The 14,615-nt window shown below is 47.2% G+C and overlaps 1 protein-coding gene across 11 annotated transcripts in view; it reads right to left on the minus strand.

Moving 5' to 3' along the window:
* LOC116846335 (heterogeneous nuclear ribonucleoprotein K) overlaps positions 1-14,615 on the minus strand; it is a 137,744-nt gene that overhangs the window by 78,225 nt on the left and 44,904 nt on the right. For 5 of the 11 annotated variants that reach the window (XM_032820040.1, XM_032820029.1, XM_032820032.1 and 2 more), the window contains exon 3: positions 8,051-8,102. The exons of 3 other annotated variants lie outside the window; for them this stretch is intronic. The gene's annotated coding sequence lies outside the window, so the exon portion shown is untranslated. Of the gene's footprint in view, positions 1-8,050; positions 8,103-10,593; positions 10,853-11,745; positions 11,969-14,615 lie in introns of those variants that run through there. 3 more of the 11 variants (XM_032820035.1, XM_032820034.1, XM_032820039.1) reach the window with 3 other exon arrangements.

Raw genomic sequence — 14,615 nt, forward strand, 5'->3', positions numbered from 1 at the left:
CCTCTCTCTCTCTCTCTCTCTCTCTCTCTCTCTCTCTCTCTCTCTCTCTCATTCTTGTGTTGAGTTGTCGTCTGTGTTTACTTCCGTATAAAGAAACAGACAAAGAAGGAGAAGCTATGTTTCCAAGTCTTGTAGCGCGACTCTTCCTAAAGAGGTAGGCCAGTATTGGCTATTGGACCGCGTTCAACTTTATTCTCTTTCCACACTGACAGAGGAAAGCATCTAAGAAATAGTACATATGTATTCGTATATGTACATATGCACTAATGACATATTTAACTTGTACTAATACAAAATATTTTTTAAATAAGAAAATCTACACATTCTTCGTCGAAACCTCAAGAAAACCTTGGCCTTTCATGTAAAAAAGTATATGTGAATACTCATTTATTCTATTTCGATTAAAAAGAAATTTAAGTTCAAGTAAATATGTGTTATTAGTATCGACCAAATAAATATTTAGTATCTTTTATAAATATTTCTTCTCACTCAGAATACGAGCGACGAGTCGCGCGAAAGACATAATTTCTGCAGCTTTGATTGCTATTTTCTCTGTTTCTCTTTTTTTCTACGATCGTTTTTTCATCTTTTAGGTCAATGCGAGGAATGCCAAGGATACCACGCGCGCAAGAGCCGCGTAGTAATCTGTCCGCGAAGCGTATTCTGCATTTCAATAAATGGCGAGAACGAGTGGGAAATCGCAACGGGAACTGTGGGGGCTCAGAAATTGCCAGGAGGCGCGCGGGGAAATAAAAAGAGGATTGGTCAGTATCATAAACGCGATGATGAACATCACGCCGGAGCTAGCTGGTGTACGTAAAAGCGATACACCGGCGTTATTCGAAGTACCGTAAACCTCGGTCGTCGCAGCTGGAGCAGCTCGTTCGCGCTTTTTCCCACCTTGCTTCTTGCGGCACTGGCTCTTTTCCCTCGGAGGACGCCTTTTCATCGAGGATATTTCCCCCTTACGACTTATCCTCCCGCGCGCCGCCGCCAATTTCGCGACACGACGAAAATATTTTCCCTCGACCATGTCTAATTCGCTCTTCCGAGAGTACAGCGTAAAACAATAATAATCTCTCTCAGGGAGAGAGAAACCGCGCGCTATCTGTGTAAATAGCGTACATAAATGAACGTGCCGCGAGACCGACGTTCTTTCAGATACAACTTTAATGTGCGGCGAAAGCATAACGCCGGCGCAAAACCTGCAGAACGCCAAACGATGTTCGTTCGCAGAAACCACGTATATTTTCACCGACTAACGCTCGCGGAAGATAGCCGGATATCTCGATCAACCGTTCTTTCCACCGCGATTTCCTCCTCTTCTCGCGATATACCCATCCATCGTCCAAGGTATAATCAAGTAAACCTAAAAAAGATCGTCTATACGATGGAGAGGCAACGAAACGAGGCGCGAGTTGCACGCATTTCACACAAGAGTGACATTTCTTTACCGTATTTTCGGCAATTCGATCGTCAGCTGAGTTCTCGAGTACACAGATCCGCATAATTAGCCTCTTAACACACAAAGTAATATTTTTTTAAAGAGCATTTTCTAGAGCATAATGCATTTCTTATTGATTCTTGGGAACTTGAAAACTTCATATATTAATCAATTGAATTTCATGTATTAAAAATGTAATCTCATGCAGCGGAATCCTCTTTTTGAGGCCACACATAAGAGTATTCCCGCCAAGAGTAAGATCGCACTCTATTAAGTGTAAAAGTGTGCGAACTGCTTGCCAACCAAGCGTGCACTAAGTGAAAATCGGCGCGACGGTCTCTCTCAACGCGTTAAATAAACTCCGACTAAACACATCCTTCAGAGCCATGGTCTTTTCCTCTTATTCTTTTTTGCTCTTCCTCCAGACGGAAGAACGAGGAAATCACTAACGAGTCGCATAAACGAGCCATGATGCATTGGCTGAACGGCAATTATCAAGTGCAAAACAAAATCGACCTCACACGCATACACGACGACGACGACGACGACGACAACGACGACGACGAGGAGCAGCCGCATGGAAATCAGCATGAATATGGATGAGCGATGCATATGTGCACATACTTTGCTCGCGATCGCAGCCGAGCATAATATTCAACTTCAGCGGGAGGGGGCGGGAGCCGTGCGAGCAGGGGGAGGAAGTGGCGGGTGAACTGGCAGGTGAACCGCGCGAGATTATTGGCCGGGACCGACGGGCGGAGTTGGCTTCGAAATTCGACGTTTGACGTCAGTATGAGAAACGCGTCTGCTAATGCACGCGCGTCGCGCCGTCCGCGAGATCCTCGAAATAGAATGATTAACGCCGTCGAACCGCCGGCGCTGTAAATTCGATACCGGGTAGCACAGGGCGGCGTCCCGGTCACCGGGGACGCGCTCGCGGCTTACCTAAATTGTTAGACACCTCATGTACAAACGTCCTCGTTGCCGCCGGACCCGTAGAGAGGAATATGCAAAGCGGATGCGCCGAGAAGGGACAAGAAGGACTGGAAAACCGGGACTACTTGCGCGGGTAAATAGAGAGTTCCTCGTAACCGCGATCTTTCCTCGCGTACACGAGACGACGCACGATGTACATAGACGTTAAGGCCCATCTACAATGGCCTGAAGGCCATGGAAGCGTGAAAAGTAAGAGCCAAGGGTCTGCAGGAGCCAAGAGAAAATCCTGGGTATCAATCATGAGTCTTTTCACGTGAACCTGATCTTGCTTATCAATCATATGATTTTTTTTTCTCTAGCAAGAAATCATGAAAAGTGAATAATTTTGGGTGCTTGGAGGCGATCATTAATCTTTTCCTCCAATATAAATCCGTGAAAAGCGAACATTTTCATGTATTTTCAAGGTTAGATTTTTCACTTTTCACGAATTCATATTGGGAAAAAGATTCATGATTAACCACCTGTAACTTGCCTCCTTGCTGCGCGATAATCTTTAGGGAAACAGATCGAACAATAACTGTAAATCATGTTGTAAATCATTTCTCGTCATTTGTCATTTAAACTTGTGATGCACTTTCCGTGTAATGTTTATTCAAATAAGTTACTTTTCTCTCGACCTTTTTCTACAAAAGAAAAACTCTGAACTACGATAAAGATGATTCTTCTCGAATATCATAATTACAATGTGATTTCCTATGCACTTTGTACACGAGAGATGAAAAATGCTTATATTTTGGCTCTCCATCAAAAGTCTCTACCGACTCTTGCAGATCCTTAATCAGTAAGAAAATTAGTCAATCAGTTGACGATTCAATTTTCGTATCGTTCAGTTCTTATTTCCACGCCTTACAGTCATTGTAGATGGATCTTTACGTTAGGTTACGTTACACGTGAAATTTACACGCGACGTCGTCGCGAAAAGTTTGCGCGACGCTGCTTGAAATTTTCCACCTGACGCCGACACAACAGCGGAATGTTCGGAATTACAAAATCCACGATGTACATGAGCGCATAAAATATGCACCGTCCAAGTTTCGGCATCGTTGTTGAAGTAGCGACGAGAGGCGATTAAATGGCAGGCGATGGTAGTAAGGCAAACACGACATCTATGCACATACACACACGCGCGCGCGCGCACACACATACACACATATACAAGCAGACACGACCCGTGTACAAGCCATGCTAATTTGTACACCAAGAGAAGACGACTTGCCGACGATGACCTATTAATAGCGTTCGGGTGTAGTCACTTTAACAGGATTGTCCCTTGTACTTGATATATAAATTGAGTTAAGCTTTGTTGTCAGCCGATGCTACAATGTGGCCTGAATCGCGACTATGTAACGCAATCGCGTCTTGAGATTGAATAATCTCCATGGAAAATGATGAGACGATGCGCTCACCGAAGTTATCCGTTCCTGAAAGCTTCGCGACAACGTACCCCGCTAATTTCGTGATATTAAAATTATAACACCCACAAAATATAATCTCGTCCTCAACGGAATCCTCTTATGTATCAGCTCTAAAAGGGCTCTTTCAAAATCAAAGGGAGAATATTCCAAACACAATATTCTTACAGTTGGAGGAATTTCGTCCTTTATCTACGGTACAAGTTTTATACTGCTTGTCGCAGTTTTCGTGTGAATGCACACTGAGAGAAAAAATATTTAAACTGAAGAAGAAGAATAGCACTCAGAATGATCGGAATTAACTTCGCGACGTTAGAGCGACTCTTCTTGCACATCTCGAGCAACATTGTTCTCAGCACTGCTAATTAATGCTCACCGAGCCGACAACAATCGATAATTCGGTCTCTTATTAAAGTGATTAGCGGAATTTCCGTCGCCGGCGTGTCACAACGAGCGTCTGTCGATTCTCGCTGTACGAAACTGAAATTGATCAGACGTTTCTGCGACTGACGGTCCAATTACTTCCATAAGGCGAGCATCTAACGAACTTCTACACTGTGCATTCGCACCCGTTCGCTCGTCCATCCATCCATCCATCCATCCATCCATTCATCTACCCATCCATCCATCCGTCTGTTCATCTATCCAATCAACCAACCAACCAACCAACTATCCATCCATCCATCCTCCGTCCGTCCGGTCGGCCAAGCTTAAAATTAGACCATGAAACGAACAAGCCGGAAGCTTGGCCGAGCGAGCGAGCCGGGTAGCACCAAATTTATTTAGCGCAAGTGTGAATTCCACCCGGTGCCGGCGAATCCATTTATCCGAAGCAACCGGCTTCCTTCGACATACATCAGCAACTGCAGCAATTTACGAAGCTGCCGGTCAAAAGTCTCGCTAGGACGCGCGCCGACCGATAAAAGTGGGACAAAAGAGAGGACAAACGTCGCCGGCACTTTTCCGTGTCGATGGACAAGTCCGACTGTTTGTTCCGGCGGTCAAAGTTGCGCGTCATCGTAAGGGAAAGGACATTGTCCGTTCGGCGTTCGGTTTGTACATTTTCGTGCCGGAACTGCGCCCGTCGTTTCATTACGGGCACTTTGTCAGAGCGCGCTTGATTAATATCGCGTAATATTACAGAGGAAAAAATTGATTGAATTCATCTGAATTTACAAGTAAATGTTCCGGTTAGAATGTCTCGTTGTAGTAAACAGAAAGTCTGTTCATCTTCACCAGAAACGAGCAAGACATGTGACGTTAATTTAACCAGGTTAATTCAACTAGGCTTTTCTTTTCTGTGTACATTGCGTTTCGAACGAGGACAGACGGACGACGACACTTGGCATGCGTGTTAATGTGCTGTTGGAGATATCTTGTTTGCAAGAATCGCAAGCCTCTTGCCGCAAGAGGTGCCGTATTTTTGAGTACAGCGGCTCCACCACCGCGTGGCTTCATTTCGCATATAATCCGCACGCGAAATCAATTATCCAGGACTAATTAATTCCCAATTCCCAAACAGAGACTATACTCCGACGTGAAGCCGTAACATCGGCCGCGTATTGTTTACGCGGAAACTGTTATTCAGCCGATGACAGTCATTCGATAATTCGACGACAATTTCGAAACGACGTGACATTTGAAACACGAAGCGTTTTGCGCCGCGCGAGAAAGAAATAAAACTCGTCGTCTAAGATACCAATAAGCCAATAGACGAGACTGAAGGCGCGAAGGGTGGCTGTTAAAGGGTTAACGGCCACGACACATAACGCATTGGCCCGCGCGCTACGATGTCGTAAGCGGACGGCGTCGTAAAAGAAAATCGCGCCTGTGTGAAAACGTGCTAAAGCTGACAGCAAACTAGTCTCGCGCCATTGGTACGAGGGTAGTAATTAGCGGGAAACACAGTCTTTAAACCTGCGCAGCCATTCAGGTCGCCGTCGTCGTCGTCGTCGTCATCGTCGTCACAGGCACCGTAACAATGGAAAGAGAGCAGAAAGCTCGTAAAATTATCCACCGAGTCGCGCGGCGAAACGCAATGTTGTGTTGCGCGAATCTCGACAATGCAGGCGCACAATGCAGTCGCTTCAAATTACAGACGTAGCCTCCTTCTCGCGTCCCGAATCTCCGTCGCGTCACTTTTGAGCGGGCAAAGTGTGCGTCGAATGTAGACTCTCTGTCTGTGTCGTGTCCCCGGCGTGGCAAATCGTACGGATGCACTTGTGAGACTCGACGAGCGTGGTGACACGATCGACTTGCGCAAACACCGCAAAACCGCCGAGTGATATTATTCGCGTTCGTAGCTTCTCTGCTGAGTGAGGGCCGATTCATTCGACGCCCGCGTCAACTATCCCATTTCATAGCATTAGGTTAACCCTTTGCGGTCTACCCGACTCGACATAGTGGTCATTATGATGATCGCATTGGGATACACGGAGAGCCGTGTAGGCGCGTACCGGCAAGAATTTTGTAATAAAAACTGCTGCCCAATTTTGTGGCCGTGAAATGGAACAACGTTCTGCGGCAATTCACTGCTCATTGTTTGTTTCCATTCAACACCCATTTTGATATCATGAAATGATACCAACCAGATTGAAACCTGTAATACAACCTATTTTGACGTCAGAGAAAGTGAAAAGGGAAATTTCGATCAAAGGAATAAATTGTATCGTTAGAATGAAATCGACAAACTTAGTTCCTACTTGTAGAATTCAAGCTTTAACATAGGGTCAACATTTCGACTCGGACTAGCGACATATAGCAACAACTTGTATGAAAAAAGAAAAAAACTACAATATTCTCTCCGCGCAAGTAGGTGGGTCTGTACACACATATCGCGATCGCGAGGAGATACACGACCAAGTAACATTGCCACGAGATAGAATACGACGATGCGTGATTTTTAACCTCCGTGGGCCATTCGTTTTCGTTGCATGGCATTCCAGCATAGCTCCGGACATCAGCTCGCGGCAGCGGCGGCGGCGGCGGCGGCGGCACGTAATGGGAATGAGAAACGGGGATGTGGCGGAGGAGCAGCAGCAGAAGAGGGTACGAAAAGCGGGATACGCGAGAGATAAGTAATAACGCTGCTGCAGGTGGAATGCGGCGATCGAAGGCGAGGCGAAACGCCGGGAGGACTTCGACTCCGGCTGACCCCTCTCGCACACATCCGCGGCGGAGAGAGCGCAGAGAGGAGGTGTATAACGCGCACGCGACGTAAATTCGCGAGTAAACAAGGAGCGCGCGATCGAGAGTATATCGCGCGATTACTTCTCGCGCGGAATGGCGGCTGAAACGATCGCGTACACACACACGTCGCTTAATTTACCTTCGTTTAATTCAACATTGCCCCGCGAGACGCACGAGCGCAATAACGATCCGCGATGCACGACGTAGACGGAGATAATATTGTAATAAAAATTGCAATGCAACTTGTCCGATGATAGATTGGCATCATTACGAAAATTATAATAAGATTATAGCAAAACATTATTTTATTACAAAAATTATAATATAATAAAAATGACTATAAACAATCATTTTTATTATATTTATGGTGATTTTTATTGTGTTCATGGCCACTTTTATTATGTCTTATTATAATTTTTATCACAGTTATTTCCGGAGTACTAAAATTGTATTGTAATTTTTGTTGAATATTCTCTCCGTGTAGATTTGAGAGCCGCTGGCCGCGGCGGCGGCGGCGGCGGCGGCGGCGGCGGCGGCGGCGGCGAGGCAGGGCCGGCGGAGATCCGTGCGAAGGATGAAGGAAGGCGCAATAACAATATCGTCCTGCCCTTGCCACACGCAAGCAGGGGGTAACGTCCTGTTACACCAGTCTGACCACTTCGCGTCCCTCTTTCCTTAACCCTTCCCGTCTCGCGCGCGCAGACCGTTTTATTGTACTTTGCACCGGCCGCGCGCTTTCGCCTTCGCCGAACCGCCGACCGACGAACGAAAACGCACGTCGTGCGCGACCCGCTTTTTCGTAATCGCAATCTCATTCAGCGCGCGTTTGTTCCCGATGCGGCCGATGCAATAAGGTAAGGCGCGTCTCTCGCGAGAAAGAGAACACGGGAGAAAATGGACCGATTCTGCAAATTCATTACCTCGAGATCGAGTGTCGCGACTCGAGATGCGGCAAGGAAAGTACGCGCGAGAGCAATAATTGCCAACGTAATTGCCAACAGTCACTCACCGATAATGGTGTGCTCGCCCTCGCAGCCTCCGCGTTAAGTCAGCAGCGAGTCCTGCGCAATCAAGACAATAGCGATTTAGCTCTTGCCTAAGCTACGACTTTGTGTGTTTATGAATCATTAACCCAGATAAACAGGTGCACGTAAATGTCGCAGGGACTTCACTGATCGATTTGTACAGTCCCCTCCCCCCGTATATGAGTGCTTCAATTCTGCTGGTTACAACAGAATCGATCGACGATTCAGTTAACTGGAGTCATCCTGCTGGCAAAGTTTTAGACAGCTTCGCGAGCTCGCTTAACGTTGTTGTAATAATAACGAAAAATTTTCTACACACTGATAATTTCCACGCGCTGATAACAAACTACCCATCCCCGAGCGTGCATTGAGAAATTCTGTCGATCTATTATGTGTCTGTCTATCACTGAAACACTACACGTATGAAACACACACATACGAAAGTGTGCTGCTGCTGCGCGAAGAAGGCAGGTGTGATGATATACCGGGTTTAGTAGGAGACAATAACAAAATTATTTCAGCAGAATGAGATATCTATCGCGTCTCGGAGTGCGACCGGTATATTATCTGTGTTCTCACGCGCGAACAACGTGATAAAAAGGACAAGCACGCGCGTCACGCTTGAATATGCATCACGCGTCATCGTAAATCTGCAACTCGCGGATATATCATGGCACGGATTAACGCGCGGTCATGTTCATGCGGAATCATTATAATTGCAACGACTCCTCGAGCTACTTATATTCGCGCGCAGGTGAGAGGCCCGACTTAACGTAAACCTGGCGTCTCTAAAAGGAATGTTGCGAAAAGCCGCCGCGAGAGAAGAGAGAGAGAGAGAGAGAGAGAGAGAGAGAGGGAGAGAGAGGGAGAGAGAAAGAGAGGGAGGAGTGAGAGAAGAAGAGATAAATCGCGAGTAAACTAGGCGCGCATCTTACGCATGTATCCGTGCGAGGTCACCGCAATGTGCTCGCCACGAGGTTTCGCCGTCGATAAAGCTGTCCTTGTTAAATTCTCGGTTGCTCAAGCTTCGCATTCATTACGCGACGCGATCGCGGGACAATCGGCGGAGGCGTGAGCTTTTGCGCGTCCCACAAGCGAATTTCGAACGCGCAAAACACGAGAAAAAAAGAATGGTTATGTGAACCAGGAAATAGTAAAATATGGCACAGCTTTTATTTCTGACTTCAGTAACCAATTCCTGGTTACGTTGATTTATGCGACATCATTCACCAGCACTGCGATTCGTTGCTTGAAAAAATGCACTTTTGAGACAACGAATCGGTGGGTCAGCGCAACTGAAGCCAGAAAGAAAAGCTATGTCATATTTTACTATTTTTTTGGTTGACACAACTATTCGTTTTTTCCGTGTACTGCTACTCTGAGAGAAAAAGATCCCGCTATGTTGTTGTCTTTGATTGCACAGTGTAATTATAGACAGGAAGAATTCATAAAAAATTATAGTTAATCAATTATAGTTTTTCTAATAAGCGTTACTAATAATAAATCTATATGCATATTGCTCTCATCCTCAAAACAATATAATCTTGTCTTTAGCGGAAATCAGCTTTATGATTACACAACTTTAAAAGTATTCTTCTAAAAGAGAAATATTCCGAGCACAATATTCGTGAAGAAAGAGTTAAGGAAATGTCTTTCATCCGCGGTACAAGTCTCATTCTTAATAGAAATTTCTCCTGTGGTAATTTCTCCTGTACTCTCTTTCAAGTAAACACATTCCTTTTAAGATTCAAAAGGAAAAGAGAATAATATCCTAATATATTCCCGATTAGTAATTAGTTTCACTAGAAAAGGTGTTGCGATTTTCTTCTTTTGGTTTCAGAAGAATCCTCTTGAGGCCATATGTAAGAGAATTTCCGCTAAGAATAAGATAATACTTTTTTGGGTGTTGCTACGTGTATAATATTTCTTGGTTGGAACGGTGATGCCAGGTACGATCGCAATTTGTGATGAGATTAATAATTTTTTTTTCCTCTCGACGAAGCCGCCGGAGGTAGGAAATATCGACGTCGTTCAGCGCGACATAGACCGCTATTTAAATCCATCCACCTGCGACGAGAGGCGATCTGATCTCGGCGAGACGATCGACCGCGTTGCTACGCGCGCGCTATAATCCCCATAGCTGACTGACTGAGGCCAGAACCTTGAGCACAATTTCCCGATCACTGTCACCAGACGCAAATGCGAGAGCGAGCGAGCGAGCGAGCGAGCGAACTTCACTCGTCGACACGGCCACCCGCACGCCCGCGCGAAGCACGATCGAGCACTCTCAAGGCTGAAAATTCCAGACGCTCCGGGGATAGGTCAGGGACAATGAAACGTGCCAAACGCAGCTGCGGCTGCTGCACCCGAGGTTCATTCAACCCCGCCACGAGGTGGCTTTTTCGCACAATAAGCAGCCGCGCGCGTCGACGTCGAAGGGGCGGGCTCCGACGACCTTCCGTTTCCGGTTCTCGTTTCGTAACAACGCCGCGAACCAACGAACGAATGAACGAACGAACGAACGAACCTGACGAGAGATCAAGAGAAAACGTCCGAGCCTCTTGCCGGATATCAGGTCGCGAGTGGGAGGTTGACCCGGGGGAGATTCCACTGTTGTTGTTTTACTACTAGTATTCCGCAACGCGCGTCCTCTTTTGCCTGGGGACTGCCTCGCGAGAGCGAATCGCGCGCAGAGATTCCGCGCGAATGGACCTCGCGTGCAGACACGGTTGCGCCAGAACTGACACTAGGCCGCGAACACGAGTAAAACTTCGCGAAGTGGCGAGGCTCGTTCCTCTCCGACTCCGACGGCTCGTCCACCTCTTCCTCCTCGCGAGGAGGCGCGAGCCTGGTGGGGCGAATCGGGGGAGATCGTCGAGGGGCAGTGAGAGGTAGGAGAAGTACGCGCGTGTACCAACGAACGCGTGTGTGTGTGTGTGTGTGTATGTACCTATGTACGCGTATCCACGTGTGTATATGTGTGTGTGCATGATCTGTGTGTATAAATGTATATATGCGCGCGCGCGCGCGCGCGGGCGAGTGAGCCGCAACGTGCGCCCGAGTAATGCGGATGCATTGCTAACGGAGAGACGGAGAAGGAGGATGCGGTGCGCGAAAGTACGAAGGAGACAGAGAAAGAGAGAGGGAGAGAGGGAAGAAAGGAGGACGAGGGAGAGAGAGAGAGAGAGAACGATAGGAGAGTCAATGAACGACTCCGAGATCGCCACGCGATGAGAATTTCACGGTTGCAGAGGCGGAGAGCGCGCTGCTCGCGCGGTGATGCACGGGTCATCTGTGACGAGAACCGGGTCGTCAGATTTCCCGATAGAGAAGCGCACGAGCGGCGTGTTCTCGAGAGACACGAGTGTCGCAAAAAGGTGACTCTTGCTTATGCCGAAAGCGCGATTACGTCTCTTACGTAAGCGGCGAGCACCGACGGACGCGCGGCGGCACTCGAGAGACGACGCCGTCGAGGTTATGTGACTCCGACGGCGACCGACGCGGTGAGAAATGCGATGAGAAGGAATGCCATAATAGAATCAGAGATACACGCGATAAAACGTCCGAGCGAGCATAAACTGGCGAAACTTTCCGCAGGACGAGCGAGAATCAACGAATCGCCGCGCCAACACAAAGAGGTTATGTCTACGATTTCGCAAAGATCAAGATCGTGTTGTACCTGTACACCCGGAATCACGGTTCACGCTGACATCGCGGATAATCCTGACTGCCGTCCGAATCGGACAATGACGGGGTCTCGAGGAAGTTTCGTGCCTCAGCACCGGACAATCCGAACACGCGCGAACGGTCTCGTCGTGTCGCGAATGAAAACTGAACGCGCACTCCGTCGCGCTTCGATTCTCGCGAGCGAGCGAGGGGCGCGATAAGCGTCAACTTCAGACGGCACTCTGCGACATACCTGCGTCGTCGTCCACGCGACTCTTTCTTCGTTTTCGCTCGCTTCACGGCGCACCTGTCTCGCCGGAGGCGGTCAGGTAGGTGGGAATGATTCCGACGGCGAGGGACCTCGTCGCGAGGGAAGTGCGGCACCGCGGTCGGGACTTGTAGTTGCACGCGTGAAACGGCTAGCCGGGTGAGTGACATGCGTGTGCTCGCGCGTGTGACGTGGCGTGTGTGCGGAAGTATATCGATCAGCTGACGGTCGGGCGGATACTGGGCCGCTTCGCGGAATTCACCATATTGTTGCGTCGGAACGCATGCGCCGAGCCCTCGTCCCTTCGTTCTGTCACTCTCCCTCTCCCCCCTTCCCCGGTCTCTTTTCTTCCCTTACTCTTCCTCCCCTTTCTCCCTTCTCCCTTCCGTCCCTGCGCGCCCTTCCGCCCCCCCCCCCTCCCGTAGCAGACGCCACCAACCCCGCGATTTTGTCCGTCGTATGTACAGGGTGATTCAGCGGGGGAACACGAGAATCCGATATTTTGAGGACGCGAGGGGTTCCGGAGGGGGTCGAGAAATAGTCCGCAAGGTTTTCGCGGACTGCTAGACGAGAATCGATCGGTCGGTGAAAGAAAGAGAGAAAGAGAACACGATTTCAATTCGACAAATATAGCTAAAAAAAGGCGAAATAGCTTCGCGAAATAGACAGAAACGAGTCGAAATTTTAGCCCTACTTTGGACCTGAACTTTCCAACATCTATACATTCTGAAAGATCAGTGTATATGGAATACACATAGAAATTGAAATCCTGCTTAGTGCCTCTAAATGACAGAAAACGCACAAAATGTCACTAGCAGGTTCTAAAGTGGACCTCCTGGCAAAGATAGTAAATTAAATGAAACCAAAAGAGGTTCATGTATATAAATTTCAGAATGTGAAAGTAGGCATTAAATGGAATATTGGGACTGAAAGCAGAATGAAAATTTCGACTCGGCAAGTGTCGATGTGAAGCGATTTATAGAAGATGAATCGCGCGCAAACTCGACGACAGGGCAGCGATCATGTGACTTTTTCATAAAAGCGGAAAAGTTTCACGTGAACTCAACAGCTTTAGCGATCGTGTAACTTCCTCGAAAAATGGAAATGTGAGAATTTTCACAAGAAACTTTTCACTTTTCACGAGCCTGCGTCAGGAGGAAAAGATACACGATCGATACTCGGGGATGACGAGAGATTTCCTCGTGGTGAAAGATGCAGCAAGTAGAACCGCGCAAGCTCAGCGCCGAAAACATCTTTTTAATAACGCGATTTATCGTTAGCGAAGTTCCTCCTTAGCCCCTCTCAACCCTCGGAGATTCCGCACATCGCGTATTACGCGCGTGTCGCGTCTCGGTGATTTCCACGTATATCCCTTCTGCGTTTCACTTGCCCTCGTCTCTGACCATCCACTTTCTTCGCCCGTTCTTTCCATTTCCCAAGCGGATGAGCAGCTTCCTCGCCTCGATATATTGCTGCTCAATATGCTAATAGCCCGGTCCTACTTCATCATACCGACTAAATTGCATTATCGTGTACATAAATTTGTCTATTTCCCCGTCCACTCCACTCTCCCTCACCCTGCTCTACCTTCTATCGGATATCCTCCTTACGTTCTCGATTCTCGAACAACGCGCGTTTTCCTTCCCGACTGCACCTTCACCGTGTACTCGCCGGCAATACGCTGGTACCCGCACGACTTTCTCCGATTTCCCCATTTCCGCATTTCCCATTTCCATCGCTTCGTAACTCCGAAAGGCCCTTAACCGCGCGGCGATACGTGTTTTCCTTCCGCGCGAATCGCGATCGAGTGTGCGCGGAATATTAACGAGGAATCGCGGCCCGCGACTGCTTTTTTAAAATTGCTCTGTTTATATATGCATTAATTTTAGAAGAATTCTCCTGAGGTTATATACAAGGATAAGATCTTTGAGGATTCACTGAAGATTCCGCCGAGGATGAGATTACATTTTTTTGGAGCGCAACAATGCCGAATAATTCGCATACCGACTCGTCCTCTTGAAAAAAGACATTTTGCTGCTTGTACCATTAGTTAGATCTGCGCGATCAAAGAGCCGGTCTAATGACGAACTAAAAAAAAATGGATAACGGCGAGCGGACTGATTAATGTTCGGCAAACACGTGTAGCAAACCGCGGTGTCCGCCATCGATCCCCTTTCTTTCCGTGCTTAAATTACGTCCGTCCGTTCCCCATTAGCGCGCTTCGTCGAGATATTAACAAACCGTAAAGAATTCGAGAGAAGTACTTTTTAGAGTGGTGATAACAGAACGTGACGGTATTAGCGAAACTATGGATCAATAAATCAACACGTTTTAGCTGAAAGGCACAGAAATTCTAAAAATCAAAAATTTCGATTCTAAAAACCAGAAATTCTCTCTCCTTTAACTAAAACGCTCTTTCATGTTTAGCAGTGACCAAACTTTCTTCTCCGTGTAGTAAATATTCAAATAACGCGCATTTCAGTTCCTAAAAGAGAAATAACATATATTTGATGAAAAGACAAGTCAACTAATGCAGAATATATGTATATATATACATACATATATATATATATATATATATATATATATATATATATATATATATATATATATAT

Source organism: Odontomachus brunneus, unplaced genomic scaffold (genome assembly GCF_010583005.1).
Source record: "Odontomachus brunneus isolate Ranch 3 - 2012 unplaced genomic scaffold, Obru_v1 Obru_scaffold_063, whole genome shotgun sequence".
Lineage (NCBI taxonomy): Eukaryota > Metazoa > Arthropoda > Insecta > Hymenoptera > Formicidae > Odontomachus > Odontomachus brunneus.